We start from the raw sequence: 22,015 nt of genomic DNA, 5'->3' as shown, positions 1-22,015 counted from the left end.
CCGTTAACATTTACTGAGCATGTACTAAGCGCCGGGCAGCTCTGACCAGCCCTTCACACCCGTGAACTCATTTAGGCCGCCCCACTGCCGAGGCAGGTGCTGTTATCACGCTCCACTTACACACGAAGCAAATGAACCACAGGGAGTCACGGTGGTACAAGCAGTAAGCGGCGGAGCCGAATCTGAACCCAGGCAGCCTGGTTCCGAGCCTGTGCTCTCGACCAGATGCCACCTTTCGTGTGGGCCTGGGGAACGCAGCTGGCACCTGGGGACACCACACTGGGCCAGGTGCAGGGGAGGGGTGGCGACTGTCTGGAGAGAGAGAAATGGAGACCAGCACGGGAGAAGCCCAAAAGGCCTGTGCGTACGGAGGGGCCCACGATGACATCACACGTCTTTCATTGCAGTGACACCCAGCCACAGTTCTTGCCGTTGGGTTCTGACAGATTTCCTGGATTCCACAGAGCACCCTTCGGTTTTATCTGAGCTTAACGTGAACGGACTCCCGATGCCTGGAACTAAACGGATTCCGGCACGTGCCGGGCACTTCGGGCAGTGAGAGCAGGTGTGGTCCCAGCTCTGCAAAGGCCATTGGTCGGCCTCAGCGTGACACGCTCAGTCGTTATTGGGGACAGTATTTACAGAGTGTGTACATGGTGGCTGCCTTACAGGCACCTGTGAGATATATGCTGTAGCCGGCTCCCTGTCACAGCTGGTGAAATGAGGGCTCGGTGATATCAAGTGCCTCGCATGGGTGACAGTGGGATGAGTGACAAAGCCAGCAGGTAAGCTCGGATGTGACAGGCTCTCCAGGCCCCAATCGGAAGCACGAAGCTTCCCTGCATTGCTTCTTTATGCCCTGTTTGGCGGGGCATGGTGAGGAGCTGTGGGGTCCTCACCTGCCTGCTTCTATCCTTGCTGTGGGCACAAGTAATCTCATAGGTCGCCCGGACTTCTCAGAGCCAAAATTTAGGAAAGCCTGCCTTTCTTCCAGAAAACTGGGACGGTGGCATAAAATCATATCTTCACTCCCTCCTTCCTACCACTGCCGGTGATGAATCTGTCTTGACTCCCCACAGACAGACAAGCTCTTCGCTGCACAGGCGTGAGCCTGCAGACGAGCCGCAGGTTGTCTGATGGAGGGAGAACTTTCAGAGGATGCAGAGCTGTTGGGAAGAGGTGACCTCTCTCAAGCCACAAAATTGTTCTCCGAGCAAACCCAAGTCCCTCTGTGGGTCAGAAAGTTCTACAGGCACGCATGTCGCTGGTGGTCTGAGGGTTTCAAATGAAGCATGCTGGCGTCGGCCCGACACCGACCAGGAAAACAGACACCACTCTAAGTATTTCAGATGAAATTTCATGCAGGAAACGGATTCTGGGGGGTGGGGGAGATGGAAAAAGGCCAGAGGCCAAGAAGGAATGGCGGGACCACCCAGAGATTAGCCACAGGGAAAGGCATGCTTTTTGGATCTGGCTGGACAGAGGGAGGACGGGGAATTGCCAGAGCCCAGGGGCCAGAGCCGCAAGGCAAGAGCTGGAACTGTACGGGAGACGCAGCTTTTCTGAGAGAAGCCTCTCCAGTAGAGAGAGGTGGGAAGCAGCACCCCAGATTCTCCCTTCCTCCTGCACCCCAGTATTCCACCAAGGTCTCCCACTGGCTTCCTCCAGAAGCTAGGGAGCCCAAGAAATGCAGCCTAAAGCTCCTCCACAGAGACATAGCAGGGAAGGGAGAGCCGTGGATCTAAGGGCAAACTAGTCTGGGACCACCACACTCTGGCTTCATCCATTCATCCATCCATTCACTCAATGAGCAATTGTATGGATCGTGGGCTGACAGTTATGACATGTGACATAACACGTGACCCGATTTGCTAAGATGACATTCAACCTTCTTCTTGATGGATGAGAAGGTTTGCCAAGTGAGAGGGGCCTCTGCCCAGGATCCAACATTCCTTGGGGAATGTTCTTTTATTCCTATGCAGTCCCGTGATTTCCCATGGAATGGACACATGACCTGAACCTGGCCAATCAGTTCATTCCACCTTCCTGGCCACAACAGTTGGAACAAGGATGGACACATGACTCAAACTGACCCAGTGAAAGGCAAGTCTAGCCCTGGCCGGCCAACCCAGTTGGACAGAGCATCATCCTGATGCGCCAGGGTTGCAGGTACGATCCCCAGTCAAGGCACATGCCAGAAGCAACCAATGAATGCATCAATAAGTGGAACAACAAATCAATGTTTCTTTCTCTCCCCCTTCCTCTTTCTTAAAAAAAATCAATAAATAAAAAAATTAAAAAGAAAAAAAAAGTCAGCCCTAGACTGACTCTCTTGGGACACTCAAGGAAAAGGTGCTCTCTTTATCCTGATGTTGCTGCGCTCAGTGCAAACTGTCGACAAGAATGAGTGTTCTAAAGGAGGAAGCCAACACAAAGGGAAAGGGATTGGAGGGAAAGTCCTGATGATATCACCTGAGTCCCTGGATCCGGCCATACCTGAGGCCAATCATAGTAGATGCTTCGGTTATTTCATCAACTTTTTTTTTTTGCTTCAGGCACTTTATGTTGGATTTCTTGTAATGAAAAAGGCCTGGGCTGATAAGATGAGGGAAGGCAGAGGAAGCAGGGTTCACAAGCAGAAGCAGGAAAGAGGGTGGTATGTGCAAGGAACCACAAAGGGTGGGGATGTGCCTGGCCACTCCCCTGCCACTCCAACAGAGCTGGGAACGGCACAAGGTAACTAGGAGGTGCGCATCTCTCCCATTAGCTGGTGAGCTGGTGGCGGCCACATAGCACTTGTCTCCCCGCAGAGCCACGGTCAGTGTCCTGCCTGAACCAAAGCAGGTTCTCAATAACTATCCAAATGTTGCATTGATCAGACCTGTTCATTAGAACTTCACAAGGTTACGTCTTTTTAAAACAACTTTCATGAGAGCTGGTGTAGCTCATCATATTTAGGATTCTCCTACCATGTCTAGCACAGTGCTAAAGACACACTTAATTTATTTTATCTTACTTCAATCTGATTAAAGTTATCAAATGCTTAGTGCATGCCAGGTACAATATGGGCTTCCCACGTACTGCTGTGCTGATCTCCCCTAAACCCTGCCTGGTAGCGATAAACCCCACTTTATGAATGAGGGCACCTGAGGCTCAGAGAGCCTGTTCAACTTGCGCAAGGTCACACAGCTGGCAAGCCACGGGGCTAGAATTTAACTCCAGTCTCTGAAACAGTGATTTGGGCTGACTGATCACCATGATAATGGAAAGTAATGGTCAGTGGTGAGGCAATGAGAATGCCCACGCTAACATCTGGAAACACGTGGCGCTCCGGGGGTCACGTTTCCCCTTATGAACCAGGGTGTCTCAGCTCAGAGCTCTGTGAGGTGGTTGCCTGAGCCCGAGCCAGGCTGCAGGGGCTGCTGTGCCGTGGGCATGCATTGCCGCCCAGACACAGGCCAGCTGGTCCAGCCCGATGTGACTCAGCACCTGGAAACGTGCTTCTTTAAATAGATCCTGCGCTTGGCTGGTTCTCCAAGCCGATCGATGACTTACCTGTCATCAGAGGGAGGTACCCTGGGGCTGACGGAACCACTGTGCTGAACAGGAGCAGAGGGACGTGGCGGGCACTGGAGGAGGCGTTTGGTGGCTGTGACCCTGCTGGAGAATTAAGAGAACGTTCAAATGAGACATCAGCCAGATGCAAGGGGCTTGTCCCCACCCATCCCCCAAACCGGCCTTAGGGGGTGATGCCATGCCTCTCCTGCCCCCAGTGGCCCTCTAACTTCACGGAGAAACTTTGAACAGGTGGCCCTACATCTAAACCCTACTTTGTTACCGAAGGACTGCATGACCTTGGACAAGCCCTTCGCTTGCCTATCCTACCATCCATCAGGCGACGCTCCCTAATTACGAAGGCCCGGCAGGAGGCAGGAGACAGCCTGACTGTTCTCTGTGGAGGATCGGCCGGATGACTTATGGTCCATCCATACCAGGCAGCAAATGCTACCCAGGTGACAACTGACGTGTGCTGAGATGAACCCACTCCAAGAGGGACAACGAACGTGTTCAGCAGTGTCCTAAGTGGACCTGTGCACCAGAATCGTCATACCCAGGAAGGACACACACACACACACACACACGCATTCCGGAGACACGGGAGTACTGGTTCAGAGCAGAGCAGGACCACCTTGAAAACCCGGCTCCATCACTCACTGACATAAACATCCAAAGTCTCGGGTCCCTTATTTTTTTTGGAGGTGGAAAATGCTTGACGTAACTTGAAAACATTACAATGAAATTCACTCTGTTTGACATGAGATAAAAAAAAATCCCAGGCCACAGGATATAAAACCCTTCAGGTCTGATGCCACAGATGAGGTGCAAAACCGAGGGGGCAGGTGAGTCTCCCGAGCGCCTTTCTTGGTCCTCCTTGTCCCTTTGTCTTTCTTCCCACAGGGAAAGTGCTCATGGGGTAATTAATGTCTAATGCCTTTGCTGATAAAGTGGCTTTTCCTTACAGCCACAATGGGAGCAGGGTGTCTCTTTCCGCCTTCCCAGCCCCACCCGCAAACTCTAACAAAACGCTAGTAAACAGCTTCCTTGCTTCCCTCTGTCCCCGGCCCCACTCGGTTCCGCTGAAAATCCCCAAGTGCAGATGCTCCATGTCTAAGCAGGTCACGCCCAAGCCCCAGAATTCTGAGTCTAGATGAACTTGCACTTCGGCCCAGAAATTCCTCTTCGGGAAGGATTCTAAAATCCAAAGCACATTTTTATTAAAGCCCTTTGCCCCCCACAGCACGGGGCGAGGCTGAGTCTCTGTCACCTCAGCCACGGGGGGGATGGAGCTTGGGGGGATGGAGCAGCGTGTCTGTGTTCACGGTTTCGCTCCGCCGGCGACACGCCATGAACACTGAGTCCTGGGCTCCTCTCACCCGTGTTTGGCTGTGCGGAGGGTCAGCCGGACCCTGGTCCCTCGGAAATTGGAGGAGCTGGGAAGAACCCTAGACCGTCAGCAGGCCTGGCCCTAGGACTGTAAAAGTCTCGCCTGCAGGCAAATCGCCTCTGGAACTCCTGTGGAACATCCTCTCTGATGAGCCCCCCGCACCCCCTCCCTGGCCTCCATCACAGAGCCAGTGAACTCATGCACGAGGAAGTGGTCCGCAGACAGTAACGCGCCATGAAAAGCACACAAATCCTAGTGTTCTCCTTCTTATCACACCGGCTTTGGGGCCTCACTGACCAGCTTCCCAGGAGGTAGGAGTTTGGATCCCGGCTGGAAGAAAAAAAAAAGACTAGGCACTCGGAGCACCTGGACCCCTGTGCCGGTGAAATTGGATCTCTGCATCCCATTCATCACTTTCAAACTCCTGCACGGTTCTGGCAGCGCAGCCACCGGAGGGGGCAAAGATGCATCGTGCAGATTTTATTATTCTTGCCCACCCCCACACTGGCTCCTCCGGTGGAAATAGGTGTTGGCCAGGCAGGCTGGTAATTTGAATACTTCAGAAAATGATTTATTTTTGCCATTTCCCCAGCGGTCTCCTTTCTTCCTGGTGGCGATATAAGTTTTGCTACAAATGACATCAAGGGAATGAGCAAGTCACCTGTAATTCTTGTTGTCAGGTCTGAGGCTGTCACAACAGATCACGCTTCTAGGGTCGGAAATGTCTAGAAGGGGCCCTGGGGAGAGCTGGCTCCTAGCCTGCCTCTCTCTCCGCTCACTCTCCTGTCCTGGGAGCCCGGGGAGCCAGCCACCACTGTCATGGCCAGACCGCTGGCCCCAAGGGAGTAAGAGGCACCTCCCCAGGACACTGGAGGAAAAAGCACCCAGGCCCACGGAAGCCTCAGGGCTGACCAGTGTTTGGGCCACGGCAGGGCCAGGGCCTAGCGCAGCACTTCCCCAGGCCTTCCCTGAAACGCCTGTGAAACACTTTTGACATCCGTCAAGTCATTTGAATGGTCAGGCAATTTTGGGAAACCACGATCCGGCAGGAAAGACCTAGTAGGAAGCTGGGGACACTTGTCATAGACCTGGTGGCACATGTCAGCTGTTTATGCTGTCCAGGGGCCCAGTTCTGCAGCCCCGAATGCCGCTGGCCACCCTCACGACGCAGAGAACATCTCAGCAACGGCAGGCTTGTGTCTCCCTTCTTGGGAGCTTCACTCTTCACCTGGTGCAGGAACAGGGAGGGGCCTGCCACTCAGGCCTGAGGCAGTCCATGCTGCAAACACCTAGCCCTGCCTGTCAACACCACTAAACAGTCTCATACACTTCTCACGGCTCCTCTGACTAGACTGCGGGCAGCCTTCGTCACTACAGGCTGAAGCCACAGATACCGCTGCAACCAGCCTTATCCTTAGGGGTGTAGAAGGAAACCATCGCTGCCATCTGTGACCTAGCCAGACCTAGCGAGGTCTCTGGACTCCAAGCTCCTACGTCCCAGCTCCTGCGATGGTAGAATGGCAGCAGTCACCGCTCGTGCCGGGAACGTGAAGTGACAGAACACGGGAAACCTGAAGCACGCGGTTGTCACGTACTACATGCTCAATAAAGACTAGGGTTGCCTTTCAAACCTTCACTGCAGGTGCACCACAAGCCATTTTGCTGTTAGTATCTGGGTGTCTGTCCCTGCCACCTGTGGAATAAATCGAGTTTACTTTCCATCTGAGCCAGAGTTCCCTAGCAAACAGAGCCTAGGCCAAAAGCCCATGTGTCCAGCCTGTCGTGGGGAGAGCAGTCCCAGGGAAGACAGACAAAGCTGGGGCAGCGTGGGGGCAGGTCTTGGAGAGGCCGCGCCTTCCTACCATTCATCGGGGCCGGGAATAACGTATCCACCCGCCCCCATGCCCCCATCTCTCCTCAGTCAAGTTCCCCCACACTTGTTGATTTCCTGTGGGTGGGTCAATGCCTCCCGCCTCTGGTCCCTCAAGGCGGTGGAACAGGGGCCACAGCGGGAGTGACAACAGCAGGGAGGGTGGAGACAACTACTGTCTCTAAGACCGTGAGAGTCGTGGCTAAGCTCGCTCTGGCCAGAAAAGCGAGGCAGGAGCGAGGCCCGTGGGAAGGTACACGAGGTGGGTCTGGTGCACCTTCCATCCGGGTGAGAACCAGGATTCGCCTCTTGAATAGTCATACTTGGACGTCAACTTGCCCTCTGCTCCTCACGTGTGTAAAGTACATAGTTCCACCCTGGCTGGGTGGCTCTGTTGGTTGGAGCGTCGTCCTGCACAACAAAAGGCTGCAGGTTCGATCCCCAGTCGGGTGCATATGGGGGGCAATTGACTGACGCTGTTCTCTCGTACTGATGTTTCTCTCTCTCTCTCTCTCTCCACCTTTCTAATTTCTCCCTATCCCTTCCTCTCTAACAATATATCCTCGGTTAAGAATTATTTTAAATAAAAAATAAAGCACATAGGTCCACTCCCGACCACCCCTCTCGGAGAAGAAATGGGGTCTTCCGGGCCCTGGGGAGCATCCAGTACCCGCCTGCTCTGCCCCATGCGGCGTCTGCTGAGGACCCAGACAGGCCTCGGGACATCCTCAGCCCTTTGCTCCAGAAGGCTGCGCACCTGGCCCTCCTCACCTCAGCCCCTTGGAGAGCTGCCCGGTGGGAGTGGCGTTTCAATGGGACATCCTGGGCTTCCTATCAGAGAGCACAAGGAACGACCACAGCCAGGCCAAACCCCTTCTCGCTTCTGCCGGGTCTGATCTGGAAATGCTGAAGTGTGCTACCAGGGCCCACAGCTTCGGCTCATTTCATTTCACTCATTTGTGTAGTCACCAAAAAAACTGCATTCAGAGAATCCATAAAAAGACGAGCTAATGGAGAAATGGTTAAAGGGTAATGAATAGACAGTTTGCAGGGAAGAAAACACAAATGACTCTTAAGTATTTGCAAAGATGCTCAATCTCACTCACAAAACAGAAATGCAAATTGAAGCCACCCGGAGACACCCTTTTCCCCAGCAGATTGGCAAAAATCCAAAAGGTTAATAACACACCTCGTTGGTGAGGCTGTGGGCAGACAGGTATCTCAAGCCCTGCCGGGGGAAGTTCCTGTGGCTCGTGATTTGACAACATCCATCAGAATTACACAGGCAGCCATTCTTTGACAAAGCAATATCCTCCGGAGATGTTTGGACTTGTACAAAATGATGTATGTGCGAGGTTATTCACTGCAGAATTGTTAAGGGCAAAATACCGGGGACTGGGCTAGATGCCTCTAAATCAAAGAATAGTTAAATGAATCAGGGTAGACCCAAACAATCATATGCTATATAGATTTTTGAAACAAATGAGGTATCTCTTTATTCACTGACATAGTTAGATCTCCGTGATGCACTGGCAAATATAAAAGATACAGAGGAACACAGATGTGGCACCCCCACCATCACACGGCCTAAGAAACCACTCCCACAACTTAACAGAGCAATCACCTATTGTGATGTTCACAGCCCTGGGAGCTGGTTGGGGTTCTGCTGATCTGGGCTGGGCTCAGTGGGGGAGGGCCTGTTTGATGCTGCCCGCTTCAGGTTCTGTCTGAGCCTGTTCCACTTTCCTCACTCAGAAGCCAGGCTGAAGGGGTAAGAGTCGACCTTGACATGGTCCCCACGGCAGGTCATGGAGCACAAGAGAGCAACACCAATCACACAAAAACTTTTCAAGACTCTCTCACGTCTTGTCAGCTAACATCCCATTGGCTAAAACAAGTCACGTGGCCACTTCCAAAGGCACGATGTGAAGGACGGGCTAGCTACCAAGAGGCCGTTGGCAAGGGTGCGTTGTGGATGTTTAATACCACGAGGAAAGAGGGAAGAATGGGGCCTGCAAGTCAACTAACACTACCTACAACACACGTTCGATTTTACTTACCTTTGCATAACGGGATCCTGGGGAAAAGACTACACCAGTGATAACTTGTGCAGGGAGGAGGGGCCGGGGGAGAGATGAGAAGTAGGTGGACAGGGAATAGGTGAGGAGGAAGATATTCGACTGTCTTTTGACTTTTTTTTTTTTTAAGTAACTTTTTTGTTTTTAGTTGTCAGAGACTCTTTATTTATTTATTTATTTTTAGAGAGAGGGGAAGGGAAGGAGAGAAACATCAATGTGTGGTTGCCTCTCATGAGTCCCCCCTGCCGGGAACTGGCCTGCAACCCAGGCATGTGCCCTGACTGGGAATCAAACCGCGATCGTGTGGTTCGCAGGCCCGCGCTCAATCCGCTGAGCTATGCCAGCCAGGGCTTGACATTTTTTTAAATCAGGGGAATGGTTTACCTGCGCACAATAAAAATTTTTTTAAATGCACATTGAGCACCTACTCAGTGCCAGGCACTGGGCCACCTGCAAGACAGACCTGGTTCCTGCCTGGAGGGAGCTGGGGGTTCTCTTCAATGGTGTGCTATCCTGGCTGCCACCAGAACCACCTGGGGAGCTGTTTGTCTGTCTGTTTGTTTGTTTATATTTCAACTGCTGCCAGGAGTGCCAAGGACCCTTTGTGATCCAGTCTGCAATGTCGGGGACCTTTTTCAAAGCACTGACACCTGGCTCTAATCCCAGAGATTCTGATGTAATTAGCTTGTGGCGGAACTAGGCATTAGTATTTTTTTTAAGCCCACATAGTTTTAGTATGAAGCCAGGGTTAAGAATAACTAGTCTAGTAAGAGGGGACAGATTTAAATAGATAACTGCATAATTAGTTGGCTAAGCTTTTGCTCAGCATGCCAAAGGAAAAATATGTAGATTTATTACAGTACTAACAAAGGCTCTGCTTTCCTTGAGCAACTAAATTCTCCCCTCTCTCTGTTATTAAAAAAATACAAGACTTAGCATATTCCCCTTTTCACTTTGGCAGCCAGGAAGCTCAGTGCCAAATATAAAGCTCAACTACTACGCTTTCTTAAATTCATACTACTTACACATAGATAGACTTAACCCTGAATTGAATTTATGTCCTTAGTTATATTTTTGTTCATCCTGAGCTTATTTCTTCTTTTGTCATTGATTCCTGCTTTGTGCTCCTGTAAGATGTCTCAAGCCTATGATGTGGAGAGATTCAATTATCAATACTGATAATAAGTTATTATTATTACTATTATAGGAACAGTGCCTTCTATTTATTTGCTGGGCACCAGTCATGCTCCAGGCACTAAAGTGGGCACTTCCAATGTTTTAGCTCCAATTGTTTTTAAAAAACCCACCGAAAAAGTATCATTAGGCTCATTTTATAGCTAATAAACTGGGGCTCAGAGAGGTTAACAGCTTGTCTAGAGTCACACAGCAGTAAGCAGCCAGACTGGTGTATTAGTTTCCTGTTGCTGCTGTAACACATCACCATCCACTCAGTGACTTCAGATGACACAGCTTCTTGTGTCTGACAGTTCCGAAGGTCAGATGTCCAAATGGGCAGTCAGTGCTCTCTGGGGGTTCTGGGGTAATCACCTCCTTGCCCTTTCCTGCTTCCAGAGCTGCCTCCACTCCTTGGCTCATGGCCCCACATAGCCTCTGCTCCCATTGTCTCAACTCCTGCTCACTTTGACCCTCCTGCTTCCCTTGTAAGTGCCTGTATGACTACATTCCCCTCCCCCACGCCCCCACCCCCCAAAAAAACCCAGGATAATCTTCCCACAAATCCCTTAGCTTGATTGCATCTGCAAAGACCCTTCAGCCATGTAAGGTAACATATTCACAGGCCCCGGGAATGAGAACATGGGCATCTCTGGGGAGCCATTACTCAGTGAACCAGAGCTAGGATTCAAACCCGGACTCTTCTAGCCCCTCATCACGAGCTCTTCTCACTGATCTTTGCTGTCTCCACAAAATCGGGGGTTTCCTTCTGCGAGATCACGATCCCTGGACCTTACTGGGTCTATGGAGAGAAAGTAGCAGCTTCCTCACAGACCGGAGGAGACTGGAACATCAGGGGCTCTCCCAGGGGGGACTCTCCCCCACTTCCGTTTGGAGCTGGGAGGGCTATTTGTAGGTAGGGTGGGGCACTGAAGAGTGTTCCCACCACCCACAGCTGTGAGCCCGGTGAGGCTTCGAGAAGTGGCTAATGCAGGTTTTCTGCAGTAAATCATGTGTGTTCTTGTTTGTTGCTTCCTCCACTGGCATGCCAGCCTCAGCATGGGGACCACATCTGTCAATTCACCATGGCGCCTCAGAGCCCGAAGAGCCCAGAATGGAGCTGGCTTCCCCCCAATCAATGCAGACAAACCCCTGAGTTGCCCTGATCAAGTAGACAAGGTTTCACCTGCACACAAAACTTGGAAGATGAGGAGGGGAGTCAAGTGGGCTCTACCCAGAATCCCGCCCCTCTGGGAGAGGCTGACGCAGGAGCAGAGGCCCCTGGTCAGGATTGTGAGAGCAGGACGGTGGTGCCTTGCTGTGCCCTTCCGAGAACAGAGATTCTATCTCCTGAACATCCTACGTGAGCATCCTACGTGAAGCATTCTGAATCGATCGTGCTTGGACATCAATAACACTCCACCTTTGAAAAATTCTCCCACAAGGGCACCAAGATAGATGTGCAAGGAGATTCACTGCACCACTTGTAACAGCAAAAGAATTGGACACAAGCCAAATGTCCATCAATGGAGTCTGGGAAAATAAACGATCCCACAGTTCCAATGACAGAATGCTAGATGGCCAGTAGATGCACAAAGACGCCCGAGATACTATATTGCTACGTGAAAAGAGTAAGTTGCAGGCAAGTGTATAAAATATGGTCGTGCGGTTTGTTTTTTTTTAAACCACTATATATCAAAACTCATCAAACTGTAGTGTGATCTGTGCATTTTTATACATAAATTATCAATAAAAAAGCAATACATGTATACTTCCTAGTTCTTTGATGTTTAAGAACTGGTTTTTTCTAGAAGACTTGCCTTCTCATATAATGCATTTTTTTGCTAAGAGGCTCTCAAGTCAAAAAAGGTAGCTTACCGATGGTGGTGGTTTGGGACAGGAGAAATACAAGAGGCATCTGTGAGCACACACACACACACACACACACACACACACAGAAAGTAAATGCAGCAGGCAAGTTCATGTGCAGAAGAGCTGGAGACACTGTGAATGAGGGAGTGACAGACGTAACAGAGAGGGGACAGTGCAGGGACTTGGTAATCCAGTTCTGTCATTGAACTTTTTTTACCAGGGACACCACTACTTTAGTAACGAGAAATAAATGAAGGTTCGAGGAAAACCCTGCCTGTGACCTGCACCTTTTGGGGTGAAGAGTGAAACCCACCCTGTGTGCAGGATCGTGAGGGGCACAGGGCAGTTCACCAGGTCGAGGGAACTGAGCCTAGGTTGTGCTTTTAAAATAGAAAAAGCTTCTCTCAGAAACAGATAACAAGCCGATGGTTGCGAGAGGGAGGGAGGAGGGGAGGTGAGTGAACTTTAAATTTTTTTAAACTGTCCTGAAGGGGCATATTAGATTATTTCTTCAAATTCTAGGGAGAAGTAAACTAATGGGGTTGGTAGAGGAGGAAGAGAATGAAACGCTCCCTGCTGCCGACTGCCACGGGCGCCGCGAGCACTGGGTCGGAGGAGGCCGACCCTCAGCCTCCGGTCTTGCTGCCCCGCCTGCCGAAGCTGCTGCTGCCTCGGTGGCCGTGTGATGTCTCTTCTGTCCCTAAGTTTCCGGAATGCAATTACACTTTACGAATTCCAGCAGAGAGAAAAGCGAACCAGAGTTTTCCAGGAAAACACAGGTCAAAACAAATTTTTTAGGGGGAGGAAGACAATGAGGGAAAGAAGAGGGGGATGAAGTCAAGGAACTTGTGTGAAGGACCCATGGATGTGGACGGGATGAGGGGAGGACTCACAGTGGGAGGTGGGCGTGGCCGGGGAGAGTAAGGGGGGGGCGGGGGAAATGGGGACAACGGTAACCGAACAACAATACGATTTTTTAAATAGCCTTGAGCCCTAAAAATAAATAAGTAAATAATTTTTCATTGATGTTCAAAAAAAGCATCGTTTTCCCTTTCTAAACACAAATCAACAAAACATTTTCTGAAAACCTAGAAATGGTGATTATATTTGTTACATAAATGCTCATGGCTCCTAAAATGGTTGACAATGACAAGGTCGGAAAGTAAAATAAAATAGAAAAACGTTTTCTGATTATAAAAGTAACCTGTGCTCAATGTATCATTAAACACCCAAGCGCCGTGGAGAACAGGCTTGGAAGATCAACCAGCATCCCACGCTGGACCCCAAAGACAGCGAGTTGTGACGTCGGGCGCCGGCAAGTCCTCCCCACAAAGGCTGCACCAGCCTCGCCTGCCGCTCACACTGCTCGTCCCGCTGGAAGCGTGACGCGTGTCCCTGCATGTCCCACAACACGCCTCAGTGTTTCAGTGCTGCCGGCACACCGCATCACAGCCCATTACCGGGACCGCTCTAACAGAGACACCGCCATGGGACCTTTACATTGTTTGTGACTTTTTTGCCCATTTAAATCACGGTGCAAAAAAAAGCCAACACCTCTCACACTTCTATCTTCAGGCACGGAGCTGACGATTTACTGAGGGCACATTCCTAGAAGTCCAATCTGCTGAGTGCAGAAGTCTGCACAGTCGGAGAGGTTCCTGACCACAGAACCTCCCCGGAGCAGGAATCATCGTTAGCCATCGCTGGGCACGGAGCTGGGGCCCGGCCCTGCATTCCTTTGCCTGAGGAACAATCCCACGGGCTGGGGCTCTTATTACCCCTTGTTCTGCAGAGAGGAGCACTGAGGCTCAGAGAGGTACATAAACGCTCAGTGCCACACAGCTAAGAACTGACAGAGCCGGGAATAAAACCCAGGTCTGTCTGCCTATGATTACAGCTTCCAGAAGGGTCCTACCAGTCCACCCTCCAACCACCAGTGCACAGAGAAATCCCATGTCCTCACTTCCCCCCCCCCCCACTGAGTACACGCATTTGAACTACACAGGAGTACGCAATTGCAAACAGCAACAAAAAAGTAACTTGGCAACTTAAATGATAAAGTGATTCACTGGCTCAAATAATCAGATGTCCTCCAGAGGCCAAGGGTCAAGGACAGCTTGACGCAGCAGCAAAACGGTGAGACCAGGGCCCAGGTTTGTTTCCTCTCCCCGCCTCCCATGGTGCCGGCCCCCTCCTCCACGTGGCTCTCCTTCACCGTCTCCAGATGGTCCCCGTCAACTCCCAAGGCCATGTGCTTTACCCCCCAAGTCCAGACAGGGGGAGAGAACGCTGGCTTTTCGGAAGTCCTCTCAAAAGAGGGGAAAACACTTCCCAGCCTCCCCCAGATTCTCAGCAGCCTGGGTCACCCCCATTGCCCTTCTGAACCGACACCTGTGCCCAGGGGTAGACTGACAATGATGAGGTGAAGACCTAAGCTACATAGTCCTACTCCTAGACCAGGGAGCTAGGGAGCGTTAGCCTCCTCCGAAGGCTGAGTAGAAAAGGTGTGGAATGCAAGTCAGGACACTTAGGGAGAGAAGGAAGGCTGGACACTGGGATTGTGACAGACACCCTTATGCCCCACCCACCACCCCTGCACGCCATCCTCCCCTTGCCCCTGGCAGGGAGAAGTATCAGGAACTCTACATCCCCAGGGAGCGACCCTCAGCGGATGCTGCTACAGTAGGGGCAGAAATACCCCACCTCCCTTGCCCACTGGGGTGGGGTGGGGGAATGTAAAATGAGGTTCATGTTCTATGGGTTTCCCAGAATTCCCTCGTGGGGCTAAAATCGACTTGCTCCCCATAATACCTGGCTCGGTGGTTCGCCCTCTCCTGTGCCCCTGCGCCCCATCCAGCATTTCCTGGGACCACCCCCAAATAAACCACTCAACACAGGTCCCCTGACTTAAGGTCTGTACCCAACTGAGACGGTGATGCTGCCACAAAGCCCGTGACGGTATTTCTGGCTTTGTCCAGTTCTGGAACATTCTACGAGAATAAAATTGCACGGTTCAGAGGTCGATGATAGAGGCTCGTGCAGTGACTCTGGGAAAACAGTATCCGCCTCTGAGCCAGCTCCTTCACCTGCGGTGTGAAGGAGAACGGAGGCCCCTTCCTCCAGAAACTACTTTGCATGCCTGACGACCTCGACAGTGGCCAGACGAGAATGCATTATTCAGCACCCTGTCGAGAGGCTGTCCTGCAAATATAGACATCTGGACTCCTCAGCCAGATTCCGCCAGGAAAAGGAGGGCGAACTCTGAAACCTGACTCGGTCCATGGTATTTCGAATTTCTCTCTTTCCGAGTGCATTTGCTATAAACAAACTATTGGCCTTGTTGCAGAGATTTTTAAAAAGCAGCCCTTCCTTAAAAGATGACAGGTAATAATTTTTAAGTTAGTGCCTGAAAGAGGTGATCTCCCTTTTCATGTCCGTTAATGGGATTTGTATCACCATCATTTATTTACTGATTTAATTAATTGCCATTGAGCTCTGCCTGGCTGGCTGCAGAGTTGACAAATGGCTGATTCCTATCAGAAAAAGACGTGTGAGCGGCCTCGTTTCTGGGACGAGCCCTACACTAAAGAGACCTCTGGCTCAGAAAGAGTCCTTTTCAGACGGAAAAGCCTCTTTAGAACGGAGCTGCGTTCCGGGGGTCTGAGAGCAGGAACGGAGCGGAAGGTAATGAGTTCCGCGGCTCCCCTCTGACTGATGAGACAGCTGGAGTCCCTGCACCCAAGATGGTACTGAGTGACACGGTGCAAAGCCAAGGAAGACACCCAGGCGTCCTGACTCCCAGCTCAGTTCTTGTCCCACAATGCCCTTGGTCTGCGCCCCCCCCCCAGAGCACTGGTGAGAGAGACGAAAGGCACCTCTGTCCCCAGCAGGTGGGGCTGGGGGCTGTTGGCTCACATGGATTGGAGGCACAGGCGAGAAAAACACCTGGCCTCAAATGCCCTTGAGAATCAATGTCAATCAGTCCATCTATGAAACGGCAGGTCTGTACACCTGGACTACGTATAGGTCAGGGAACAGAATGCCTGAGAGGCTGTGTCAGAATAAAAGGAGCCGAGGAGACAGTACAACTGAAGGTAACACAGAGCCCCCCGAGTGGCTTCCAGACAGAGATGAAACATCTGGACAGCTGACCAAACCTGAAAACACACCACGGGTTAGATTATCGTGTTACAGGGATGCCAAATTTCCTGATTTGGAAGACTTGGGATACACACACTGAAATATTTAGGGGTTAAAAGAAAAAAACTAGAAGAACCTGACCATCGAAGCAGAGGGTCAGGGCTGGTTTCTGGGGTGAAGATGCGGGGAACCCAGTTCCACGACCTCCAGGCTGTGTGACCTTGGGCCAGCCACCTGGCCCTCTGCGCATGAGCTTCTTCATCTGTGAAATGGGGCTCCTGAGGGTGCCTTTCTTCATGGGACCATTGAGAAGATTTGATGAGCTAAGGTTCTGCCAGGGCGTTGCCGGCACGTACAGATGCTTGATGAACCATGAGAGACAGCTGTTAAGCTCAAAGTCTCAGAGTAGGATCCTCAGAGTCTTCCCTCCCAAGTAAAGGGTCTTGCTGGGAAATGCCCACCATGCGAAGAAGCAGGACTCTAACCGCCACCGGGAGAGTCCGAGCTGTGTCTAACCCTTTTATTTCACCAAGGGGGGAGTGGAGCTCAGAACCTTCAAGGTCAGGCAGCTCAACGAGCTCAGTGTGACTCGCCAAAATTTTAATTAACACCTACTATGGGAAAGGCCAGTGCTAGGCACTGCGGGAGTTTTTGAGATAATCAGGCTCAAAGACCAAAAGTGTGAATGTTAGGTGTGTGAAAGTTGAAGTGGAAAGGACTGGTGGGTGTGCCCTCCCTCTCTGGAACACGCCCGCGCCTCTTCCCTCCCCCCACCTTCCCCCCAGGCGCCTTACCTTTGCTTCTCTTTCTCTCCCCTAAACTCCAAGGGCCCTTCTCCTGCTTCTTTAACTTGTTTCCTGAGCCTACGCAGCCCAGCCAGCTCATTCCTGCTACCCCTCTAACTTTCCAAATAATTTGAGAGACAGAGGAAAGTGCTGGTGCAGGCGCACCAGAAGGGTATCTTGCTCACGTCTCCCCCACGAAATCTCTCCAGTCCCCAGATTTGCATCTTTAAAATGCCCACCTCCTTGTCTTCACTCAAAGCCTTGCAATGATGACATGTCAAATCCTTCACCGTCTCTCTCTCCCCAAATCTTTTCACACTCTCACTTCACCCCTCCAGGGGCTCCCTATCTCCCACGGGGTAACCCCCAGACTCCGTCAACCCAGTACTCTGAACGGCCCTGTGAAGGACAGATAGTCAAGCCACAGCATTTATTGAGCAACTACTACATGGGGAGTCCCCATAAGGGTGCTGGGACGATTCAGAGAACAGTTTGCTGCCTTTACGGTTGGCAGCTCGCACTGCAGCGGAGGGGCAGACCCGCTTGGAAATAGAGTGGGAGACGCGAAGGGGATGGTCTGGAGCCTCGTTCCTCCAGGTGTGGTCCCTCCAGGTGTGGTCCCTCCAGGTGTGGTCCCTCCAGGTGTGGTCCCTCCAGGTGTGGTCCAGGAAGAACACCCCGTGTCTCAGTTGGGAAATTAACATCCCACAGGAACGTACGACGTTGGCGGGAGCCAGCATGAAGGGGTCTGGTAGGCAGAATGCTGCCCCCCAAATCTGTCCCCATCCTAAGCCCAGAACCTTACAGGGCCAGGGGGTCTTTAGAGGCACTGCAGTACCTCGGTATTTGTCATGAAGTCGTTCCAGAACTCGGGACGAGTGACGTGAACTCGTGATGAGTACTGAAAGGTGAAGCGATTTTTTCTTGTGGGGCGGCAGCGTGACTCATGCAAGTTCCAGCAAGTGCGGCAAGTCCCGGGCGAGCACTGAGTGCTGAAACATTTTTTTTCTCGCCACAATGCAATGAGTGCAGGGTTTGACCAGTTCTGAAGCCGACAAGCACTGAGGTGTGACTGTATCTGCAAGACCTCAAGGTGGGGCGTGTCCTGGGTCAGCCAGGTAAGCCCTCAAGGCAATCACACGTGACCTCACGAGAGGGAGAGGTGGCTAAGACAGAGATGTGGAGACGCAATGAGAAGCAGGAGGCCGGACAGAGGCGACTGCCCGCTGCAGACAAGTCAACGAACGTGAGTCAAAGCTGGAAAAGGCCAGGGAACTGACTCTCCCTGGGGCTCCCTGCCAACACCCTGACTTTAGCTCAAGAGACCCATTTTGGATTCCTGACGTCACCATCCCACCTCATGCCCCCGCCCAACAACGAACCTGACTTTCTCCGTGGGGCCTGGGGCGACAATGACCCCCACTGGTAACAGCCCCAGGACACAGCGCTGTTTCTCATTGGTTTCCCCAACCCTGCCCACAGTTCTAGAAATACCTCTGTTTGCAAACAGCTCCCTGAATAACCTGGTCAAGAATGACAACGGTTTCCAGAACGGACCCTTCCTGGTACTGTCACTGATCCCACCTCCGAGGAAGCACGAAGGCTCATCCCTAGACTTCTGCACGTTCTGGAACATTCCAGTTCCTAGGCTTCTGCCCAACCCAGAGGCTGATTTCCCCCTCGGTCCTCTCGGCAGCCATCCGCACTCCCGGCACCAGAGGTGCTCCCCCGGTGCAAGAGCGTTGTTTCAGCATCTGCAGGCTCGGCACCTGTCTGGATCCTCAGAAGAATCCAGGGACAGTGAGGATGTCCTGACAGTGTCATCTCTAACATCTCTGTCCCTCCCCAGGGAGGACAAAGGAGAAGCGAGCGTCACGGCAACATGGGCAATAGTTGGTGGCCACTGGAGACATCACTGATCCCACAAGATTTACTGGGCTTTTTCTTGGGACTTCGCCTGCCCCACGCCGCTCTCCAACTTGCTGAGGCATCTCTCCTCCCCTTCTGCCATCTCGGACTCCCTCCACCCTCTTCAAAGCTCTGGAGTCCGGGACACACAGGCAGAACCCTTGCCCTTTCCCCAAACACCCACTGAAGCAATCTTCTAAACAAAGGTGGTTCTGCGCCCGGGAGGAATTCCGGTGGAGGACAAAGTATTTTTGACCTTCAGTGCAAAAGCAGCACGAGTTTGCAGTCTGGAGGTTTGAGTGGCAAACCAGAATGAGAGATGATGAGAGGAGCGAGATCAAGGAGCCTGGGACCCTGGTGACCTGGCAGCAGGTGGGAGCCCAGGAAGAAGACAAGCAATGAGCAAGTCCCTGGAGCAGGGATGGCCAGGGAGCCCACAGGCTGCACCGCAAATCCTAACCTGTTTCCGGTTCCGTCCTGAGCCGTGCGTGGTCCCACTCAGCAGTCCCCAAGCCTTCGGTTGAGCTGTGCTACCCACAACTCACCTACTCTGGCGACCCTATGAGGTGCAGAGGAAAGGGGGTGGGTTCCATGCAAGACGGAGAGAAGGCACCAGTTTCAGGAGGCGAGATGTGACTGGAAGCCATCTAGAACTCCAAACAGAGGCGATCAAGAGTCCTCTGAGAATCCTTAGGGACAGCCAAGGCGGCAACAACAGACTCCCCACAGTACCTGGGATGGGAGCGGGGACCATCTGAATTTCGATTTTTAAAGGGACAAGCGGCCCCCGGAATTGTGGAGAAATGGGAGGCATCTACACGCAGTGGCACTTCCAGATTTTGCACGTGAGTACTGACGGTCAAGGTCTCACCGCACAATGGGAACTAGAAGGGCCTGGCTCCCCGCCAAAGCTGGGCGTTGGTTGCAAGACCATCGGGGAGAAGGCTGAACTCAGCCAGCAGTCTGATGGGTTGACAACGCTTGGTATCAGAAACCGAAGCTTCTCTGACAGACGGGTTTGTAAGACGAGCTCTTGGTTCACGAGAACACACCAGCTTTCGGGAGCCCCAGGAAATTCTGAAAGCTCGGCAGGTGCTCTGCACCCACAGCCTGTGCTCGGCGCTGAGAAAAGATGCCGGCGGCCTGGCCCACAGGCAGGAGACAGAGGGGCAGGAGCTGGTGGATCAGGACCGGGACGTGTTCTCCTGGGGACAGGCATGAATATGCAGACCCAGGATCCATGCTTTCCAGAAAACTTCAACAAAGTGAGGCTCCGTGGCTAACTGTAGAATTAATTATGCCACTTAGATGTCTGCAAGAAAGCTGTGCCCTGGTCTCAGGGCTGGGAAGACCATTCTCAGTCCAGTCTAGGAACCGAGCCAAAGGTTTAACTAGACTGATCTCCTTGAATCCTCACACGTGTGTTAGGCGGGAGCTGCCGTTATCATCCCCCTCATGGGGATGGGGAACCCGAGGCTCAGAGAAGTGAAGTCACCGAGCTGGAGTTTCACTCGAGATATAATTGAGAAGTTAGACACCATTTCAAGGACTCACAGCTGGGAGAGTTGAATGCGGGGAGTTGGTGACGTGGTGAGGAAGGGATGGGATCAGGGGTCACGAGGCCACCAGAGGTCAGCAGTAGCAGGAGGGAGGGAGGGGGGAGGTGGTGTGTTCCAAACCCTGGGGCCAGGGTCACCTGGTGGGAGCTGGAACCTTGAAGGGGTCAGCAAAGCCACCAGGGGCAGAGAGAGAGGGGAGAAATCCCCTGGTTTCTCTCGTCCCTCCACCTTTTCATCTAATTCCAGGGTCCCCCATGGGCAGGACCCAAAGGGAAGCTGCCAACAGGAAGTCTGGGAAACTCAGGACCAGGACAGGTAGGGAGTGGCTGAGCTGGAATTTGGCCCCAGGTCACGTCCAGCCCAGTAAATCCCAGCTTTCTTGGAACAGCACAGCGGCCAAGTTTAAGCTCCTTCAGGGTAGCATCCCAGTCTCCTGCGGGAACAGTGGAGGCGCGGATGACCCTTCCAGATGCCGGGCAACTCTCCCTGCAGACTCGAGGGAGTCATCGGGCAGTGGCTCCCTGTGACTTCAAAAGCAGCAATTTCCTCTCTCTGAGCCTCCGTTTTCTCCTCTGGAAAACAGGTACTAGGAACACGCACCTCGCAAGGCTGATTTCAAATGGCTCACAGCAGGTGCTCAGAAAACAGACCTAATTGCTACCATCAGCATCCACATTATGTAACCTACGCGCAGAATTATCATTTTTCTTGCAGGCTGGGTGCTCTCAGGAGGAGTCAGGGCTGGCAGAGAGGAAAAATGAATTTCTCAGTCACGTCTGCAGAGCTGTCCTGGGCATTGTCTCCGAGCCCCCTCGGCTGTCAGGCAAACTTACTCAAGTTCACTAACAGTTCCGAGCTGCTCCCGGGAAAGAATGCCTAGGGACGGTGCAAATTCTGTTTATTCTGCCTTCTTCTCCTTAATGAGGGCATCTGCCTCATGCTGTGATCCCACTTTGCTTCCCTTAGAAAGTCATCCCGTAGGAGGGACAGAGCACACCAGACACCTGGGTGGAGAAGCCCGGAACTGTGGGCCTGTCACGAGCCTTTGGGTTTCAAAGGCATCGGGAAATGCCAGCCATGCCGAGGCAAGGCCACTGTGAGGGTGACACTATTAGTATTGTCCCCATTTTACAGATGAGGAAGCTGAGGCTAAGCCAGTCGTGAACTCGAGATTCTAAGCCAGGCCGGTCTGGCCCAGAGTCCTTGCCCATAACCCTAATGTCAGCACACCAGCCCTCGGCGTAATACCTATTTACCACTTGCTTTATAAAGTAGTTTCTTTTAGCCAAAGTTGACACGCATCCAGCCTTAACAGGGATCTCCCCACCGCGCCCGCCTTTTTCACGTGCCATTTGTGACCCTCAAACTGCTGGCCTCTCTGAAATAAAGAACCCTGAAGAGTAAGAAAAAGAACAAGAGCAACAATCGCTACCCTATATTAAGCACCTACTGTGTGCTGGGCCCTATTCTGAGAGCTTTCGATCTTTTAAGCCATACAATCTGCGTGACTCCACAACGCGGTCGCTATCATTGCCCCAAGGGTCATTAACTGTCCTTAGCTTTATGGAGAAATGTATTTCCAGACAACTGTCCCCCAGCTCCATGTCACAGTTCTTCAGGTGGTCAACAAATATTTTCGAGGCACTTACTGGGTGCCACACCCAATATAAGGAGCTGAGGCCACC

The 22,015-nt window shown here is 52.1% G+C and overlaps 1 protein-coding gene across 1 annotated transcript in view; it reads right to left on the bottom strand.

The window, feature by feature from the left end:
* The window catches only part of RPH3A (rabphilin 3A), a 166,713-nt gene that overhangs the window by 93,617 nt on the left and 51,081 nt on the right, over positions 1-22,015 (bottom strand). The window contains exon 2 of the mRNA XM_053669853.1: positions 3,556-3,660. The gene's annotated coding sequence lies outside the window, so the exon portion shown is untranslated. The remainder of the gene's footprint in view (positions 1-3,555; positions 3,661-22,015) is intronic.

The sequence above is a fragment of the Artibeus jamaicensis genome, unplaced genomic scaffold (genome assembly GCF_021234435.1).
Source record: "Artibeus jamaicensis isolate MK-2021 breed Jamaican fruit bat unplaced genomic scaffold, CSHL_Jam_final contig_525, whole genome shotgun sequence".
In the NCBI taxonomy this organism is placed as follows: Eukaryota; Metazoa; Chordata; class Mammalia; order Chiroptera; family Phyllostomidae; genus Artibeus; species Artibeus jamaicensis.
Note: the sequence above shows the minus strand (reverse complement) of the source record. Positions and strands in the feature narration are given on the sequence as shown.